Genomic DNA, 20,297 nt, shown 5'->3' with positions numbered 1-20,297 from the left:
GGGGTTAGTGCTCTCTTATCAGAGGATCCCTCACTCCTTCCACCATGTAGGACAAAGGGACTATTTATTTATGTTCCAAGAACCAGTCTTCACCAGAAACTGAATTTGTCTAGACTTGATCATGGATTTTCCAGACTCTGGAGCATTGAGAAATATATTTATATTATTTATAAACTACAGTCTATGATATTTTATTCTAACATCTTGAAATGACTAATACAGTGGGTTAAATAAAATATTGCAGAAAAGAAATCAAAGCAATCTTTTACCAATCTTAATGCAGGATTACTAAGAGACAAAGAATATAAATGAAAGGTCACTGGAAAAAAAGTATAAGTTTTGTTCTGTTTTATGCAATGAGGTGTATATATATAAGTTTGAACATTTATGAAAATTATTCAATGGTGGTGAAATTCATGATGCAAACATCTGCATTAAATTTCTATAAATATCTCATTTGTCAAATCAAAATACATAAAATATAGTTCATGCTATAAAAATGTTAGTGTTTTAAAGAAAATTTAGCTCTAGTTTTTGAGGAAATATGAAGTGTACAGGTTCAGTTATAGGTGGTTTGTACATAAATTTATAGTAACTTCTTGGAATTACTCTCCTGAGTTTTCCCCTTGTTTTGCAGTTAAAATAAAAATAAGAAATAATTACATACTATACTTACTAATTGGAAACAAAATAGAAGACTCTCAAATTCAATTTAAATAAATTAAAAGTCATTTTTTTCTCATAAGAAGTACCAAGATAAACAGTAAGCTCCATTGCATGTGTCATTAAGATATGAAGATTTCTTGAATACCATTTGTATTACCATAGGCAGATTCTCATTCTTTTCATAGGATTTGGCACTTTGCCTCACATGTATTCTTCTGTTATGGGTCAAGCGAGGAAGAAAAATGAAGGCCAAGCAATTTCCTACTGAATAGACTAATGCAAAAATCACAAACACCCATTCTATTTTTTTGTCAATAAGACTTAAGTCACATCATTACTGAAGGGGTTAGAGAAGCAAGAAGGTGTAGCCACAGGTAACCTGACCTGTGTTTTACAAAAATTGAATAAAAGGGGAGAAATTATTACTGCAAAAAAAAAAAAAAAAAACCAAACAAACAGGAGAGACCAAAGAATGGAAATTGGTTAATAGTTTCTGCCATACAAGGTCCTAAACTGACAAGGGTATTCATATCAAAACAATGAAAAATTCCTATTTGTCCATCTTTCATGTACCCAGAAATAATCTACTTGTTTTTTAACCAGTGGTGCTTAACCGCTTCACTGCATTCCCGACTCCTCACCCATTTTTTTTTTTAAGATAGGTTCTGTGCTTTGCCTGTTTATAAATCCTATCTCAAGAAGAGGACTGTGAATTAGTTGCACTAAAAGCTGGTAACAATGAGTCTGCATCACTCAAAGAGGCAGCAGCCAGGGCTAGTAACTCTTAAGAGTCACCAGGAGCCAGAGAATGTCATGGAGTCACAGAGAACTGCCAAGAGCTGATAACTCCAGCCACTAGAAGTGGTCCAGGGAGTTGTCAGTAGCACCAACTCCAGCTGCTAGAGGAGCAGTGAGGAGGGCTGCTAACACTAAGAGCTGAGAGCCACAGGCGTTCAAAGCCCAGAGCTTCTAAGGAGCTGCATTTTGCCTACTTGTAATTTCTATCCAAATTGAGCAAAAGAATCCTCAGCCAGTTGCTAAGGTGTTGTCTCTCTCCCATCTGAGATTCTGCTACTGTTTACACCCAGGGTGAGCTGCTTCTTTAGAAGGGCAGTCAGACAAGTTTGTGGGAAACCCCCTGGTAGCCTGGAGGTCCTGCAAGCTTCTGTTGCAAATGGCTAAGTCCTGTTTCACAGGTTCTTTCTCACTGAGCCACCAAAGCTTTTTGTGACAAGAAGAAGAAGAAGGAGAAGGAGAAGGACAGAGTCTGAAAAGTAAGATAAAAATAAATTTTCAAAAATATATTCTTATGATTCTTCTTTTCTCTACTATTATCCCCACATCTCTTTACTCACCTTGTTCTTCATGTCCCTGTTTCTACCAACAGCCTACTCTAAGAAATCTTGATCTTGTTTCAATTATTATCATCAAAATTCTTCCTTCCTTTACCCTCTATCATATTGTGAAGCCATATCCATAATTCCAGGTATTTGTTAGAGCAGGCCTCCTCTCTAGGTACCAAAAGTTTTATCAGTTAGGGTTCAACAAGAGATGGAAAACAAGAGGAAAGCTTACATATTGACAGATCTACTGTGAAAGACAGAATGATTCCAGGGCAAGTTACATTAAATGGTGGTGTGGTATATCATCAGCCCTGAAATTTTTCAGTACTTGATGGGGTTTGCATTTTACCTCTTTTAAGTTAATTTAACTAAATATTTTTTGTTATTTTATATGTTATCAATTGAGTAGTATATAATTATTTTACTACTAATTAATTACATCTCCACATATTGTTTTGAGAAAGGGTCCTATTAAATTTCTCATGTTGATCTGGAACTTGTAATCCTCCTGCCTTAGCATATTAAATTGTTGAATTTATAGGTTCATGTCACCTCACTGGGCAAATAGTTATTTTATTTATTTGCAAAAGTAAGTTTGTATAAAATTTTAGAAGGAATCGATTATCAATCAAAAGTTCAAGAAATAAGTCATAAAGATGTGAAAGTAAAGTCTTAATATCTTAAAAAGATAAATAAAGTTTGAAATCTCATTTTAAAAAAACAGAGAGAAAGAGAGAGAGAGAGAGAGAGAGAGAGAGAGAGAGAGAGAGAGAGAGAGAGAGAGAGAGAGAGAGATCATCAACTTTCTATAACTTTGACATTTTCAAAGTTACCAGATAGAGAAGGAAAACCTACAATTCTCCCGTCTGAAGTTCTTTCCTTATCATTCTCCAGACATCTGCTCTCAAGACACCATAATTTGCCACATCTCTGGTAATAATCTCAGAATGGTTCACTAATTACACAAGAGTAATTAAAAGACAATTTATTGGAAAGGCTTTAATTGTAGCTCTCTTATCAAACTAGGATCTATCTGTAACATTCTGACAAGGTTCTGGAAAACCTATATAATAATGGCCATTAATATCATGTGAGAGGGTTGGAGTTTTGGCGTGGCTCAGTGGTAGAGTGTTTGCCCAGTGTGATGTACTGGATTCAACCTTCAGTATCACATTAAAAAAATAAAATAAAAATATTGTGTCAATCTACAACTGAAAAAAAAGTTTGCATGAGAATCATGAAAAAAAACAAAGGTTAAAAAGACTGATTTTGGAGCCAGAGAAGATGCCAATGAAAAGCACTACGCGTTCATTATTTCAAACTGGAAACTCTGTAGCTCTCTCATTCCATTAGAATTTAATACACAAATGGCATGAAGAACATTTCAGAGCTCTGATATTATGGTTTATAGAAAATGAGCAAGCAGTCCACCATCATGACCTCTTTTGCATTTTACCTCTTTTGAATTAAATTATATAAATAAATCTTTTTTTATTTTAGATATTATCTATTGAATAGTAGATAATTATTTTACCACTGAAAGTAAAATCTACTCATTGTGTTTTACTTTATTTTATATTTACCAATAAAAACGCAAGTACTACAGTTTCTCCTGTCTCTAATAAATACATGTTGCTAAACATAACTTCCAGTATCATCATAGAAAAAGGAAGGTTTTTGTATCAGTGGTAGATTTAGGGAGTGTAAGATTACAGAAAAAAAGGATAATAAATAAAATTTTAGTGGTTTTAAGTTTTGCCTAATCTAAACATATAGTCTTGTAAATACATTTACTCCTTCTATTTTAACATGAATGCCATTTTTATCTCAGCAGAATGTTAATAATATAATATGCATTTTTATTAATGAGAGAAGTAATTTTCTCAGTTCAATTTTTACTAACTTCCATATTTATTTGAAAGTTGTATTTTCTGTTAAGGAAAATTTTATTTTTATTATAATAATACTTTAAGAGGAGGCAAATATATTTAAATAAGTGAACATAAAATAGACTCATTTTTTTCCAATTTTTTAAATCTCTATAACCAATTTTGATTGACAGTAATTTAATTGGAGTAACGTTGGCAAATTGTTCTAAATGATTTTACCCACATCATCAATTTCTCCCTCTCTTTAATTAGTAAAAAACTTTTCCTCTGTTTATAGTTTAATCCTAGTTGAAATTTTCCTACAGGCTTTAAAACCAGATGGTAACATGTGTTTAAAGCTGATATGGATATTAAAGTACAGAAATACTTAACCACTATTTAAAGTTTGAATTCAGTCGAACTCTAGCTATCATATATCAAGAAAAAAAACCCTGAAAGTTATCTCCATGCAAGGAAAATGTAAGTGCTACAGAAATATATCCTTAAAAGTAAAGATATGTGGAATTGACAATTTGCACTACAATAGTTTGGATTTGGAATGTTCTGCAAAGGTCCTTGTGTTAAAGGCTTGGTGTATATAATTTATACCCACTTCATTTATTTTGTTCTTGTTGTTTGATCTGGAGCTAAAAATTTAAATCATAATAGGGTGAGATCATATATAGATATAAATTTTTAAACTTTATGATCTTTTACATATTTGAAACTTACTTTAAAATTTTTTTTCGATGCTTTTCTTCAGTATTTTTTTTTATTAGTTGTTCAAAACATTACAAAGCTCTTGAAGTGGGGCTTTTAGAGAGTGATTGATCATGAGGGTTTTAACCTCAATGGATTAACTCAAGGACAGATTCACAGATGAATGAACTATTGAGGGCTGGAGGAAAACTACATGAGGTAGAACCTACTTGAAGGGAGAGGATTCTTAGGGAATGTGCCTTTGGGGACTATATCTTGTCCCTGGATTCCTCCTCTCTTTCTCTCTACTTCTTGGCCTCCACAAGGTGAGCTGCTTTGCTTCACCACACCTTCCCTGCCACGATGTTCTGCCTCACCACAAACCCACAGCAATGGGGCCAGGCAACTATGGACTGAAACCTCTGAATCATGAGTCAAAATAAAACTTTACTTTTTTAAAAAAAGGGGGCTTGGTGCTTATTGTAGCACTATTGGGAGGTGTTGGGACTTCAGGTGGTGCCACTAGGTTATTGAGAGAATGTTCTTAAATTTGAGTGTGAGACACTGGCCCTACCTTCTCCCTGTATCCTTCTTTGTGTCCTGGCTGATTTTAAGAGAAGTTTTGCTCTACCATGCACTTCCACCATGATGTGTAGCCTCTTGTCAGTCCCCAAATCATAGAGACAATTAATTATGAACTGAAACCTTAAAAACTGTGAGCCAAAATATTTTTTCTCTTTATAAGTCACTTACTTCAGGTATTTCATTATAATATACGTTCCTTGTCTAGTAAAGCCAAAAAGTTTTGACACAGTTTCATTTACAAGTATGATCATATTTTTCCCCATATTTTTAACAGTTCAATTTTTACTAACTTCCTTTTAAATTTGTCCTCTTTTTCTTTACTTCTGTATTTGTGTCTTATGACATTCTATGAATTATTTTGGCAAACATAGCCAAAGGAACTATCAACACTCATTAACTAGTACATTTATAGATGTCTATTAATCACTTCAAGTTGAAGGCTTTGAGAAGAATATCAAGTAATTATTAGCCTGACTCATTTTATTACTAGATATGATAAGAGTCATAATATCTCTCTAAAAGACAAAAGTCAAAAGTCATGAAAAATATATCAATGAAAAGTAACACTATCATGGTTAAATTTTTGTTTTCAACATTATCTCTGAAAATTGGTTATTCAAATTGGCCTACATTTCAATATTATTTAGAGATTTCATTTGTTGGTTTTGTTTCTTACTCTTTTACTTTGCTGCTTTATGATGTGTCTTTATGAATAGCATTAATTAATTATAATACCTTTTAAAAGCATTGACTTTGAATAGTAACAAATAACAAAAGTAGGTATCACCTTACTCAAATAAATAGGACTGGGCATGTGGCTCAGTGGTAAAGCAATGCTTGGATCAATCCCTGGTACCAAAAATAAACACGATAAAATAAAATGATTTACCATCTTGCATTAGGATGCTGTTTTCTCGTTCTCTGATCTGAAATAAAATGGAAATTTAAGAAGCTATGAAAAACTAGATATTATCAATAAGCTGATAATGTAGAAATATCATCAATTGTATTTTGTATTCAAAAAGTACATCAGTATAATGTACCTTCCTAGTGTCTATATATTTTTTTGAATTACTAAAAGACTATGGATTTTTAGAAAAAAAAGTTATGTCAAGTTGTATGAAAATTCTCAAGTCTAAAGAAATGATTACAGTATTTTGGTTTATTCCAGTTCTTCAAATTGAAATTATTTTTATACAGGAATGTTAAGCTGAATTTCCATATTACAATTAAATATTTTGGAGAACTCTATGATTTCTGACCTTCAATTATAGACTTAAATATCCTGTCTAGACTCAATTCTCCAATACTAAAATTCAGTTCTCTGTTTTGTTTTCAGGAATTCAATTATCATGCTTTCTTAAGCTCAGAATACTTAGAGTGCATTAACTCTCCCACAAAACCTCACCATTACCAAATAACCACCCATAACACGTATCCTATGTATAGAAAATGTATGGTGTTGTACAGCACTCCAACAGGATAGTGTGCAGAGTTGTGTACAGTACAAGTGTGTCTCTCTACAGTGATATTGAGGGAATTATGTCTATGCAACTGCCAACCCTGTTTTTGATGAGTGAAAACCTACTTCTTCCAGCTGATGCTTGCTGATGACATTTAGAGACATCATAGAATGGATGCCAATATGGAGTGTTCTATTATGATGTTTGATGGCTAAAGGCATTGTCTGGCCTAACATGAGGAGGACAGCTTTATCCAGAAGAGCCACTAATGAGGTGACTCCGTTGTTCCCAGGTGACTTGTGCTCCTGCAGGGCATGTTAGTGAGATGATATGGTTCCTGGATTATATAGCAACCACAGGTTACCTTGAGGAGATATAGAGTTCACAGATCTGTAAGCTACAAAGCACGAGATTAGGTAGTTTATTTGTCAAACAGGTGATCACTGAACCCTTTGACTAATAATTTTTGAATGATCTGTGGTTGTATGAAAACTAAATGGGCACAGAGAGGAGACTGATAATGATATTTCTAACTAATTTACTAGGAAGGTAAAACATGTGTATATACAATCACTAGCTATTTTCATTTTACTTTTTGTAGCTATTCTAGTGAGAGTGAAATAGTAGTTTCACTGTAGTTTTGATACTCTTTCTATTTATAACCAGGAATATTGAAAATAATTTTCCTTTGCTTGTGGGTCATTGTTGTTCCCAGGTGTATAAATTCTCTAAAGAAATGTCTGTTTGAGTCCTTAAGTAATTTATTTATAGATTTAATTTTGATTTTTATCTTTCTATTGATAGAGTTTTGCAGTCTTATATACATTATTCACACTAAATTTTTAGTTTGCAATTTTTTTTTCCAATTTTATAGGTTGTCTTTCTACTTTCTTTGGAGACAAAATAGTTGTACATTTCTCTTTATTATAATTCATGTATGTTTATTTTAGTTTCTTGTATTTTGGAGACAAATATGATTATAATGCAAAATATGAAGCTATGAAGATTTACCTTTGTCTTCTCTTAATAAATTAACATTTTTATTTTTATATTGATGTTATTGACACATGTTGACTTAATTATACATTATGGAAAGAAGTAAGCATCCAATTTTTTTTTCATTTGCATACCATGTCTCTGCCTTATTTACCTGACTTTTCTTTCCCCTTTAAATGGTTTTAACAACTTTGTTAAAAAGATTTTATTTTTGCAATTAACTCTATTAATTTCAGTCAATATGTTTATCCTAATGATAATTGCACACATTTTATTGCTTTAAAATTTTATAGTAAATATTTAAAAGATGCTCAGCATCTCTAGCAGTTAGATAAATGCAAATCAAAACTATTCTAAGATATTATCTCACTTTGGTCAGAATGGCAGATATTATGAAGAAAATCATCAATAGTGTTGGCAAGGATGTGGGGAAAAAATGTACACTCATACATTGCTGGTAGGACTGCAATTTGGTGCAACCAATATGAAAAGCAGTATGGAGATTTCTTGGAAGTCTGGGAATGGAACCACCATTTGACCCAGCTATCCCTCTCCTCAGTCTATATCCAAAGGACTTAAAAACAGCATACTACAGGGACACAGCCACATCAATGTTTATAGCAGCACAATTTACAATAATTAGACTGTGGAGCCAACCTAGGTGCCCTTCAGTGGATGAGTGAATAAAAAAAGTGGCATATATACACAATGGAATTTTATTCAGCAATAAAAGAGAATAAAATCATGGCATCTGTAGGTAAAAGAATGGCGTTGGAGAAGATAATGGTAAGTGAAGTTAGCCTATCCCCCACAAAAAATGCCAAATGTTTTCTCTAATATAAGGGAGCTGACTTATATTGGGGTAGGGAGGGGGACCATGGTAGGAATAGATGAATTCTAGATAGGGAGGAAGGGTGGGAGGGAAAGGGAGGGGGCAGGGGATTAACAAGGATGGTGGAGTGTGATAGATATCATTATCCAAAGCACATGTATGAAAACACGAATTGAGTGTCAACATACTTTATATGCAGAGATATGAAAAATTGAGGTATATATGTGTAATAAGAATTGTAATGCATTCTGCTGTCATTTTTTAAATCAAAAAATAAATAAATATAATTTTATAGTAAGTTTTTATGTTTATATTGCACAGCTACCTATTTTCCTTTCATTCTGTCAGTTTTGCTTCACATATTGTGGTCTTCTTATTTAGTGTATTTATATTCATAATTGTTAAGTTTTCTTTACAAATTGAACTTTCTATCATTTTTTTTGGAATTTATTGACCTTTTACTTAAATCTATTTTATATTTATTAGCATTGTACTCTAGGACTTATTTTATATAATATAGAACATATAATATAATAAAATGTAATTTAATTTCACATCAGTTTTTCACATCCAACCCATTCATATCTTCGGGTGTAAAGTGAGTATTTTGTCATCAATGTATAATAGGATTTCTTTTTATTGTATTTTATCAATCTCTGACTCTTATGTGGTAAGGATAAACCATTTACTTTTAACATTTTAAACATAATGAAGACTGAAGTTTTCCCAAAAGAAAGAATTTACACTCAAGATAGCAATAAAGAAAGTTTTTCCCCATGTTAAATTATGGAATTTAGATTCAAGACTGCAATATCATCTTTCCAGCCCTTTATCTTGCTATACAACTTTTAGGTATGCCAACCCCAATAATATTTGAGAGGCATTGTTTAATTTATTCCACTCCCTTGTAATATAGGAAACACTAAGTGCTCTCATAGACACTTTAAGTCATCAACTAGATTTCACAATTTCAAAATAGTTTAATCCAACAGTTGTTGTGAGCTCAGGAACTGATTCCTGAAGATTTGTCCTCCATGGACTTCCATCAGGTCACCTATTGTTTGTAATTTTTATTTATTTCATATTTAAACACATTAGTTTAATTTTTATTTTATCCTTTTTTCACTTTTTTATACCCAAGGTATTTACACAAATTCTTTCTGAATGATCACATAGCATTCCACCTCCTTAATTATTTACTAGAATTGTGTCTTCACTTGCTTCATAGGTGATGTAACTTGTGTTTCTGTTCTTATTAGTTTTTTTTTTCCAATTTATAGTAGGTAGGGAATATAGGGACAAAAATTTTCTTCCATCTTAATTATATCTCAAAATGTGTGACACTTTAAAAAAACTGTGAGATACTTTTTCTTTGTATTTTTGTCATATTTGAAGAAAACAACTGTGTTTAAAAGCTACCCCCTAAACCATAAAGATAATGTAATTGTGATAATATTTTATCTAGTTAAATAAGTAAAGATGCTCATGTAACAAACTTTAATTGTATATACACACACATATAATTGCAGAGCAGTTTATATACCTAAGGTAATTAATATAATATTTTGATGATGGAAAGAACATTCAAGAAAATGTCTACTGATAAAAGTAATAGTTTATCCAGTAAATACTTTTCTACATTCATATTATGACACAAGTAAGCACACAAAAGATTTATGGCAATTTATTTCAAATGTGCATTTCAGTAAGGAGTTGCATTTGGAAGAATTTTATTATAATTATGTAGCTGTAAAAAATTTGGAACCTATTAATTATTAACATATAATTATTTCCTTTTATTAAAAAAGACAAGGATTTACCACAATCCTCATACATAAAGAAAATACAAATTTCTAATTGACATTACAAAGCTTTGCTCTGTGCACACCTAATTTAACTGCTAAATTTATGTTAAAAATTAATTAATGTTATTTTTGAAGTTCAGAGAAAAATGTCATCTTGAATTTTATTATATAGTTGGCTAATCCAAAACTGACCATTGAATAAATTTATTATCTCTCTATTACCTTGATATTGGCATGTCTTTTATTAATATGCCATTGCCAGTAGATTTTTAAATACTTAGATTACTAATGTTACATTTCCAAATCTTTATCTTTCTTATTCTTCAATTTTAAATTATCATGACTTACAGAGATGTTTTATCCTTCAGAGAGTAAGATGTTCTCTAAAATAAATTATTACATTGGTTGGGATAGATATGTCTATATAGTTGGAGGATTTTGTCAAACTAAAACTTGAAAATTTTTTTCCTTAAGAATTTGAACACAATCTATGGAATAGAAAGTAATATGTTGGTTAAATACCTGGAACACTCTGAAGATTGTCCATTCCTGTTTTGTTTTTTTGTTCATAACCATAATTGCTGAATTGTGCAGAAAGTGTTGGTGTGGAAACATTTCATACTATATACCTATGATCTTCTCAGCATTTCTTTAAAAAGATAATGAGACGCTAATGCAATTATTAAAGTGACACTCTAAGAATAGATTAGAGAATTATGAATTTGCTTCCAAATAAGGTATTGATAACTTTGCAGAAAAATGTTATTTCAGCACCAAGAGAAATGTGAATTCCAGAGGGATGCTGCCAAAAGTCCTTTGGAAATGACTCAGCATAATTGAAATCCCCTTGTTAGATGAGAAAGTAATATTTTTTACCTGTTAAAAATGGACTGTGCTTAAAATCAGTGTGTCCTTAAACTCTGAAGATTTAGGTTATCTACAGAATTATAAAAGTTTTTTAATTATTATTATTTATAAAGAATTATATACCCTTGTGAAAAATAATGTGGTAGTTTCTTATGAAAATGGGGAATGGTTTTGATCATATATTGCATTATGGACAGTATTAACGGGCATGGAATAAATTTGCAAAGCCATACTCAAATTTTTTTAAAGTAATTTTCTAATTTTCACAAAAAATAATATAGGCATCAATCATATACAATAAATTAATTGGCCATCAATTTCTACCATCCAAACTTTCTTTTATGTAATGATTTTTTAAGTAATGAATTTTTAGTAAATAAACTCAAGATGGGAAGTACTGTTTATTTTTAAAGGCAATATATGTGTAATATCAGCATGATTGGAATAATAAAGTAAAACCTTAACAGTAACCACTTTTACAATTCCACATTGTTATTAAGTATTGTTCTTAATTTCTGTAGAACACTATAATTAATATATTATTTAATCCTGTTGCTTTTAGGAAGTTGTCAATTAAATTACTACTTTCTATATTCATGTATTTATTTTTTTATGGTTAATAAATATTTTATTTATTTGTTTATATGTGGTGCTGAGGATCGAACCCAGTGCCTCACACATACCAGGCAAGTGCACTACCACTGAGGCACAGGCCCAGCCCCTCCATTTACTTATAATTAATAAATAAAATAAGTAGAAAATCTAAACTAAATAACTTTATATGAAACATCCTGCAACTGGCCCTGACATTCTATTTAGTTTCATCTCCCACTCTCCACCCGGCTTCTGACCAGTGAAAAACTAAGCAGTTCTATTTTAACAAATATTTTTATTGATCATCTCATTTACTAACAATTTATCATATACGGAGACAAAGTTAAAGAGAGAAAAAGAGAGAGAATCAACTGTTATGACTTCTCCTGAATACTACCATATCATTTCTCAAATTATACTGCACATTAATTGTCTTCTTTTATATTTATATAAATTCCTGTGGCAAAATATCTTGAGTAGATAGCCAATATATGTTCATATGTCAAAATCTTCAACATTAGAATTATTACTATTACAATAAGCTTTTACCAGAGTCCTCTCCATCTGTCCCAAACAAGAACACATAATCTATTAAATAGTAAAGATAGGGTAGTGAACAAATGCAATAGTTTTAAAGCAACAGTATCAACAAAAACAAAAACATAATAGCTGTTGAAGTCCAACTCTTTTTTAGTGAATCTATACATTTATCTATTTATTAATCTGCTTTATTCCTCATTTGCAAACAGATATTTAGTCACTGATTAAAATGTATCAGGAAATATGTTTGAAAAAAGAGAAACAAATACAATAAGAATCAGGGACCTATTTTATTAAAGAATCATCTACACTAGAAAATAGCTTGAAATACCTGTTCTGACTAATTGCAGAAACTTTGCTCTTTCAGCTCTTCCTCACACATTGACACACTTATCATGTCATCACTGAATATTTGCTAAGTATTCAGACAGGAAAAACAAGTCATTCAGATTATGAATGAAAAACTAATAACTTCCATGCCTTGAAGAAGTTAATTAGGCAAAAATTCCACTAGAACTCATTGAAGTTTGGGAAAATGAATAAAAACTTGGAACACATTGTGTGTCTGTACCTGTATGTGTATGTGTTTAAACAATTCCATTTATTTCTTTTAGCAACCAAATATACTTTCTTTCTTTTTTTTGTTTGTTTGTGTTTGTTTGCTTATTTTGGCAACTAAAACTGTATAGGTATACACGATGGAATTAATCAAAAGCTAATCATGCAGAAACCCCTCACACAAACACTCTAAAATCAATACTTTACAACCAAAATTCAAATAATGTTGTCAGTAACAGAAAGAATTATGTAAATTAAGAAGCATATCTGATATTTTTCTTCTCTGGTTTTATAATAGTGTATGAAAACAGTTATATTAAAATATCAGCTATTCACTATTAATTCTGTATGTGATATTGTCTTAATGTTTGAGAAATGCAGTTAATTTTGTAACCTGCTGGAGTTTTTTAGCCCATAATTTAAAATATTAGTTAAATATTCTAAACAAATATATCTAGAAATAAGAGCTAACTCCAAGGTGTGAATACAAAGTTACAACACCTCCCTTGTCAGATATACATGGCATTTATGTAATTATATTATTTTTTAAAAAATTAAGATTTGCATCTAGATCATATTCATCCTCTATATTGAAATTGAGCTTTAGCCAGAAAGAGTTTTGTAATAAAATTTAGATATTTTTATGCACTAGCTGAAGTGAAATTTTCATATAGCAAATAATAATAAGACACATGCAAAAGAATATTTCCTATGTGATACAAATTATTCATTTTGATAAATTTGTTTGGTTAAGATGGTGTGAACATTTCTATGAATATTAACAAAGATATGATATTTACTTGAAAGGAAGTCAAGTAAGTCAACTAAGTCAAGTTAAAATAATTTGGAGAAGTGTTGGATTTAGTCAACTCTGTACTGCAGTTGAATTCCAAACTTTTGCAGTGATATATTTGAAAAAAAAAATGAATCTCTTCCATCAAGATATTATTTTTTAAAATTTTAAATCTTAACTGATTCTATTTGGGACAAATGTCCTTTCTTACACAATGACAAGGCTACATTTCTCAATACTTGTGTTATTTATATAAGTGTTAGTGGTCATTTTGCACTATTACTGTGGAGATCAATTTTCCTTGTAAAACCCAAAATTCAGTTTGGCATTGGGCATAAGTCTTTTGAGAACACAGCCCTTGCCCTATAAAGCAATAAAAATAAGAAATTGGAGGCTGAGCAGCTTGGAGATGTTAATATAAATGTGCTAAAAAGGAGTATGTGTCATCTATGAACTTTTGCAATTCTTAATATAGAAACAGACGTTACATTCAGCCCTGAGAAAGGACAGTCTTCTATATTTTTTTCTTACCAGAAAATGCCATCATATCTTTAAAAAATGTCCTTCTCATTTATTTTAAAAGATAGTCCATTCAGAATATTGATCAAATTAAGAAAACAATCTCACAAAATGTCTCCTAAAAAAAGTTTCCTTACACTTCTCTGTATCTACTTTTAAAGACCTGTATGTTGTACTCTATTTCTTCCTAATAATTGCATATTGAAAATGTGATATTATCAAATATGACATATTATCTCCAATTGACTGATTCTCTACAAATGTTTAAAGCTATTTAGATCATTAATTCTCTATATGAGGTATTATGAACACTACATTCAAAATAAATCTCTATTTACTCAAAATTTCCAACTTATTGTTTTAATTTTTTTTAAATATGTCAATTCTCTTTTCCTATTCAAAATAGTTTTCCCTTTTATGTTGCTTACATTGGTACTTTTCATTTTAGCATTAATTTTCTTTATTAGTTTAATGAAGAAATTATCAAATCAGTGATGTTTTCAAAGAACTATTTTATTTCAATTGTTTTATATTGAACATTCAAATACCATATTATTAATTTAATTTACATTCTTATGTTCAATATTATCTACTTCTATTATTCCATATTTATTTCCTTTCTTTTCCAACTTCTTGAGATGAAATATTCTATCATGTTTTTTACTGTATTTTATTTTACAAATAGATGTATGTAAGTCTACAAATTATTTTCTGAGCAAAGATAAACTGCATTCAATTGTATCATGTATCTATTCCTCATTTCTCATTAATTTTCCTTATAGAGTTCTTATTAACCATTGATTACTTAGATGTATTTATTTCTAATAATGGAATTTTCTTTTGTTATTTTTAGCTTCATTTTATTGTGGAGAGAGAACATGTTTTAAAAATTAATAATATAGTATGTATTATTTTGATTTGTAAAACATAGGTCATTGAAAACAACAATAATTCTCTTATTTGTTATGTACCATGCTTAAATTATCAGTGTTGTTCAGATATCCCATATGATCACTTTCCTTTTACTGATCTTTTCTCCTCTTGGAAGATACACTGGATTTGCAACATAATTGTGTAGTGAGTACCTATCAAATCCATTTTGTTTAAGTTTTAGTTTTTTTTTTCAGAATTAGGAAGATTAGATTCAATAAAGACAAAATATTTTAAGGTATCAGGTGTACCAACAACCTATAAACTGAGTAAAGCTGTTAATTAGGATAATATCAATTAATTAAGATAAAATATAAGACGATAATAAAGCATTCCATAATGAAATTGCAAATATTGTAAATCAAACATATATGAGACAATAAAACATTGTTATAATATTTTCAATAGTATCTGAAATTATTAAATATTAAATTCTCTTTTTTTGTTATTGTTGTTTGCTTTATTTCTTTTCTGCTATTCCCCAGCCCTCTTACTCATTTCTTCCTCCCCACTTTATAATTGAGAGTTTACTCCTAAAGTTCACTCCGTAAGAGTTTACTCCTCCGTTGTTGTTATTTTTCTGCATTGTTTTTCTGTACATCTCATCTAATTCGGACTATTTAGGTGGCAATTATTTCTTAAAACTTAATCCACATTCCACTTCTGTCTCTTGTGTTTCAAAGAAAAATTAAGAGGTATTTGACATAAATAATTAACATAAATAATTGACATACATAACTCTATGTAATTTCTAAAATGCTTTTACTAAAAATATAATTTTAGTGTAGTTTAATTTATTAATATTTTCTTTACATGTAAATTGATCAAGCTCTATTTTAAAACACGTTGCTTTCATCTCCAAATTCATATTAGGTATTTCAAGATCAATGTTCAATGTCAAGTTCTCCCAATATTCAGTGACTTCAAGGAACAATATTTAATTTTTGCTGGCAAGTATGCAGGAGGGCCAGGGTTGTCAAGGGGATTCTGCTTTTTAGTGTGCATCTGATTTTCAGAGATGCTGCCCTTTTTTTGCTAACTTCAGCACAGCTGCTGTGCTCTCTTAAGTGTGTCTCATCCTCCTCCCAGGACTAAAGCACTTGCTGATGTATGTTCTTCACTAAGTGAGAGCAGAGGTGGACGATGAAGCACAGAAATTTTTGTAAGTCTGGAGCTTCAAGTGGGACCCTGTCACTTCTGACTCATTTTAATGACCAAACCAAGTCAAATTGTCAATCCAGAGGCAGGCTTGGACAAGAAAGTGAATATGCTTCATCTGTTCAGGAGATGAAATGTCAAAATCACATGCCAAGAATGTGGGTTAATTATTTAAACAATGTGTGAATTATTTAACATATTTGTGTTAGTATTTTTTTAGATATAAGATTCATCTAAATCTAAATGTTGATAGTGTCTACTTGACACATTAGCAGGCACAAGTGAAAATCTTTCATTGGCTGCTTTGTGAACTAAAAATGAATTGAGTTTACTTCTGAACTCTATAATATTTCACATCCAGATAAAATAAACTGCAAATAGTAATAGGAACCTAGAAAACTCTAACCTCTACTTTTATACATACTCCTAGATTATTCTACTTTAAATACATTTGAATGTTTGCTGTGCATTGCTTTTATCCGTTTTACAAACACTGCTCATTGTGCACAGTATGAATCTAATTGGTTTCTCTAATATACTATATTTGTTCACACCTAAGTAACAGTTGCTCTTTACCTAGTCTTCTGTTTTAATTTTGAAGTAGTTTTATTATTTGGCATTAAAAATGTTGAAAAAATAATACAGAGCTAATGTTTACCCCAAAATAATGTCTTGCCTAGCGATAGAATATTCACAATGTCAAGCAATTAATGTTTATGTAATACTATTCATAAAGTTTCATAAAATTATTGGATTTTAGAAAAATTTATGGAGTACTTTTGGGGGGAGTATTATGAATTTGGTGGTTTTAGAATTCTGTTTTATCACATGAGCAGATTTGAATATTCACTCAGCAGATTTTGAATAATTGCTGTAATCAGGATAGAACTGTTTTAATCCCAAGACAAATTTTCTGATGTAAACCCTAGCCACATCCTTCCTCTAACCATAGTCCTTAGAACATATTTATCTATCACTGTCACTATAATTGTATGTCTTCCATAATGATATGTAAATGAAAATATATCATATAATTTATAGTTTAGATGTGAAATGTCCCCCAAAGGCTCGAATATTAAAGACTTAGTCTCCAACGGAGCAATCTGTAGAAATGGGGCTTTTGGGAAGAGATTGGATTATGAGTACACTGACCACACCAGTGTATTAATCCCTTCACCACAGAATGGACTGCTGGGAGGAGGGACCTAGCTGGAACAAATAAGACACTGGGATTCCCCATTGGATTGGTTTGTCTTGTGCCTGTCCCTTTCTTGTTCTCTCTTTGCTTCCTGGTTGACAGAGTTGAACAATTTTATCTACCATATCCTGCTGCCCTTACGTTCTGATTTACCTAAAGTGCAAAACTATGTAGCCAGACTATCTTGGATTACAACTTTTGAAACTGTGAGCCAAAATACAATTTCCTCCCTCAAGTTATTTATGTTGGGTATGTTGGTAGGTGATAAAAAAAATGATGAACACAGTGACCCTTTATGATTACACAGCATCACATTTTGGAGATTCGTTCAAGTTCTTAAGTGTATCAGTCACTTGTTCATTATTTTTCATTAATACAAAAGGATATCTGGAGGCAGGACATGATGGCACACACCTGTCATAACTGCAACTTGAGAGGCTCAGCCAGGAGAAGCACAAATTCTAGCCTAGCCTCAACAACTCAGTGAGACCCTGTCTCAAAAACAAAATATAAAACCTAAAAATCCTTGCGATGTAGTTCAGTGGTAAAACACCCCAGAGTACACTGCAGTATCAAAAAGTAAGTGAATAAGGGGCTGGAACTGGGGCTCAGTGGTAGAGCACCCGCCATACACTTGTGAGGCCTTGGGTTCGATCCTCAGTACCACATAAAAAAATAAATGAAGATATTGTGTCCAACTACAACTAAAAAAAAAAATAAAAAAATAAGTGAATAAGCGAATAAATAAAAAAATAATAAACGAAGGTTATTTAGGTTGTTTCCAGTTTTGGGATATTACACGAAAAACTCCTATAACATTTGGGTACTAATTTATGAATAAATATTCTGCCAATATTTTTATTTGCTCCTCTGTCTCATTTCATACACTGAAGTCTGCCATCAAATGACACATATTTAATGAGATACTACCTGATTTTTCTCTCTGTACTAACAATTTCACATCTGTAACAATTTTCTACATATGGCTGCTTTTGTGTATATTCTGTAGTGTATATGTGTATGTAAATATTCAAATATAAAAAGATGTTTACTTAGATACAATGTAGGCATACATAGTATTATTACTCTATAAAAGCATAATTGTATGTGTATATATATATATAGTGTGTGTGTGTGTGTGTGTGTGTGTGCTTTTACTAAATATATTCTTTTTCAGCATCTTATTTATGAGGTAAGCTTAATATGAAAATAGACTTGTTTATCTCATTCATCTCTGATATCCTTATGTTTAGAATCAAATATATTGTATACCACTGCTCTAAAGATTTGTTAAATGTTTAAATATAAAACTACTTGCTATTTCTCATTCATTTGTAATACATTCCAAACTTAACTCCATGTATTTCAATATTAAACTTTTTCCTGCTGAATCTTTGTTACTGATATCTGTTTAAAATCAGAATGTTTGCTATATCTCAGTGCAGATTACAAAAATTATCCTAACACTCCTTTATATTGCAAAACATATGACCTCTTTGATGCCCACCATACTTCTGAACTTCAACTCTTAAATAAATATGATTAATGCACTTTGAAGAGTAACAATGTTTTCTTCAGCTTCTTAACCATGTAATGAAACTTTGGTATAATGATTTTCCTGTTAAAATGTTAACTTACTATTGTCGCGACCCCTTGCCCGCAAGGAAGACGCAACTCAGGAATCTTCTTTCAGCAGTTTATTCAGGCCATGATTTAAGTATCTTTTAGTGACTCCCTTTCTTTCTTCTTCCCGAGGGCCCAAGCACAGCCTAATAAAGCCTCCCACGTACCAATCTTAAGCCGCCGCGTGGATCTTTCTTATAGGGTGGCAAGAGATAGCGTGCCAACTCTCCACAAAGGAATTTGTTTATCACAGGCCACAGTGGAAGCCGGCGCCATCTTCTAATGGCGGCCACAATTTACAACAATGGCTTACTACAGTTCCCCCTTCTAATTTATAAAACAATGCAGGCGAAAGTAGAGGTCCTATCCTACCGTGCAGAAGTGGCTGCAATGTATGGTTCAGTCCTAAGGAGGCGCCTTCCCCAGACCTGACCCCATATCAGCCGACGCCTTTTTTCGTAGGGCGGGGGTGTGGACGTCAAACCCGCATGCAATAGGACATGCTTTCCTTGAGGTCCGTTGAGGGATCACTCAAGTGCAGTGCTTTGCCTCGCATCCTGCATCGTGATGAAGGTGGACGAAGGGGGACAGCTAAGGCTGAACTGTGGCTGCACACAACGACAAACGAGTTGACAGCACCCTGAAGGAAAGGCACGGACTTTAAGGCGATAGAGAAGCATTAGTGTGGAAACCCACCTGCGTGCAATGGCAGCAAGACCGGCAGAGTGCAAGGGCTTTCCAACACCAAGAGAATAACGAGGAAAGACATGTCGATCCCAGTGCAATGTTATAACAACTTGGGGTGCAACGACCATGTCAAAGATTTACTGTTTAAGCTGCGCAAGCCAGACTTGAGGTGAATTGCCATTTTCTAAAGCTGCAAGAGCTTGGATAATCATAGCCTTATCGTGAGCATTGCGGGCCTTGAGGTGACAGAGAAACCACAAACAGAGAAACATACCGAAGCAACACATTGCACCAAAAATGCCTACCCCCACCCACTCTTTAAAAAAGGAAAAAGCAGAAGATATCCAATCAGTGAATTGACCCAAAGTCACGGGATCAACACGGGTGTTATTCAAGACAGCTATCTGGGTTAGTTGAGACTGGATCATGTCTTCCGCTTCCATGGACCAATTTCCAGCCAAATATTCGCCAATGATGCGGGAAGCATTCCTGGAATCATTAAATCTGACAGAGGTTATGCATAAATGTGCACGTTGGTCAACACAACCCAAAAGCACTAAGTCAGCCAATTCT

The sequence above is a fragment of the Callospermophilus lateralis genome, unplaced genomic scaffold (assembly GCF_048772815.1).
Source record: "Callospermophilus lateralis isolate mCalLat2 unplaced genomic scaffold, mCalLat2.hap1 Scaffold_74, whole genome shotgun sequence".
Taxonomy (NCBI): domain Eukaryota; kingdom Metazoa; phylum Chordata; class Mammalia; order Rodentia; family Sciuridae; genus Callospermophilus; species Callospermophilus lateralis.
This window is presented reverse-complemented; position numbering follows the sequence as displayed.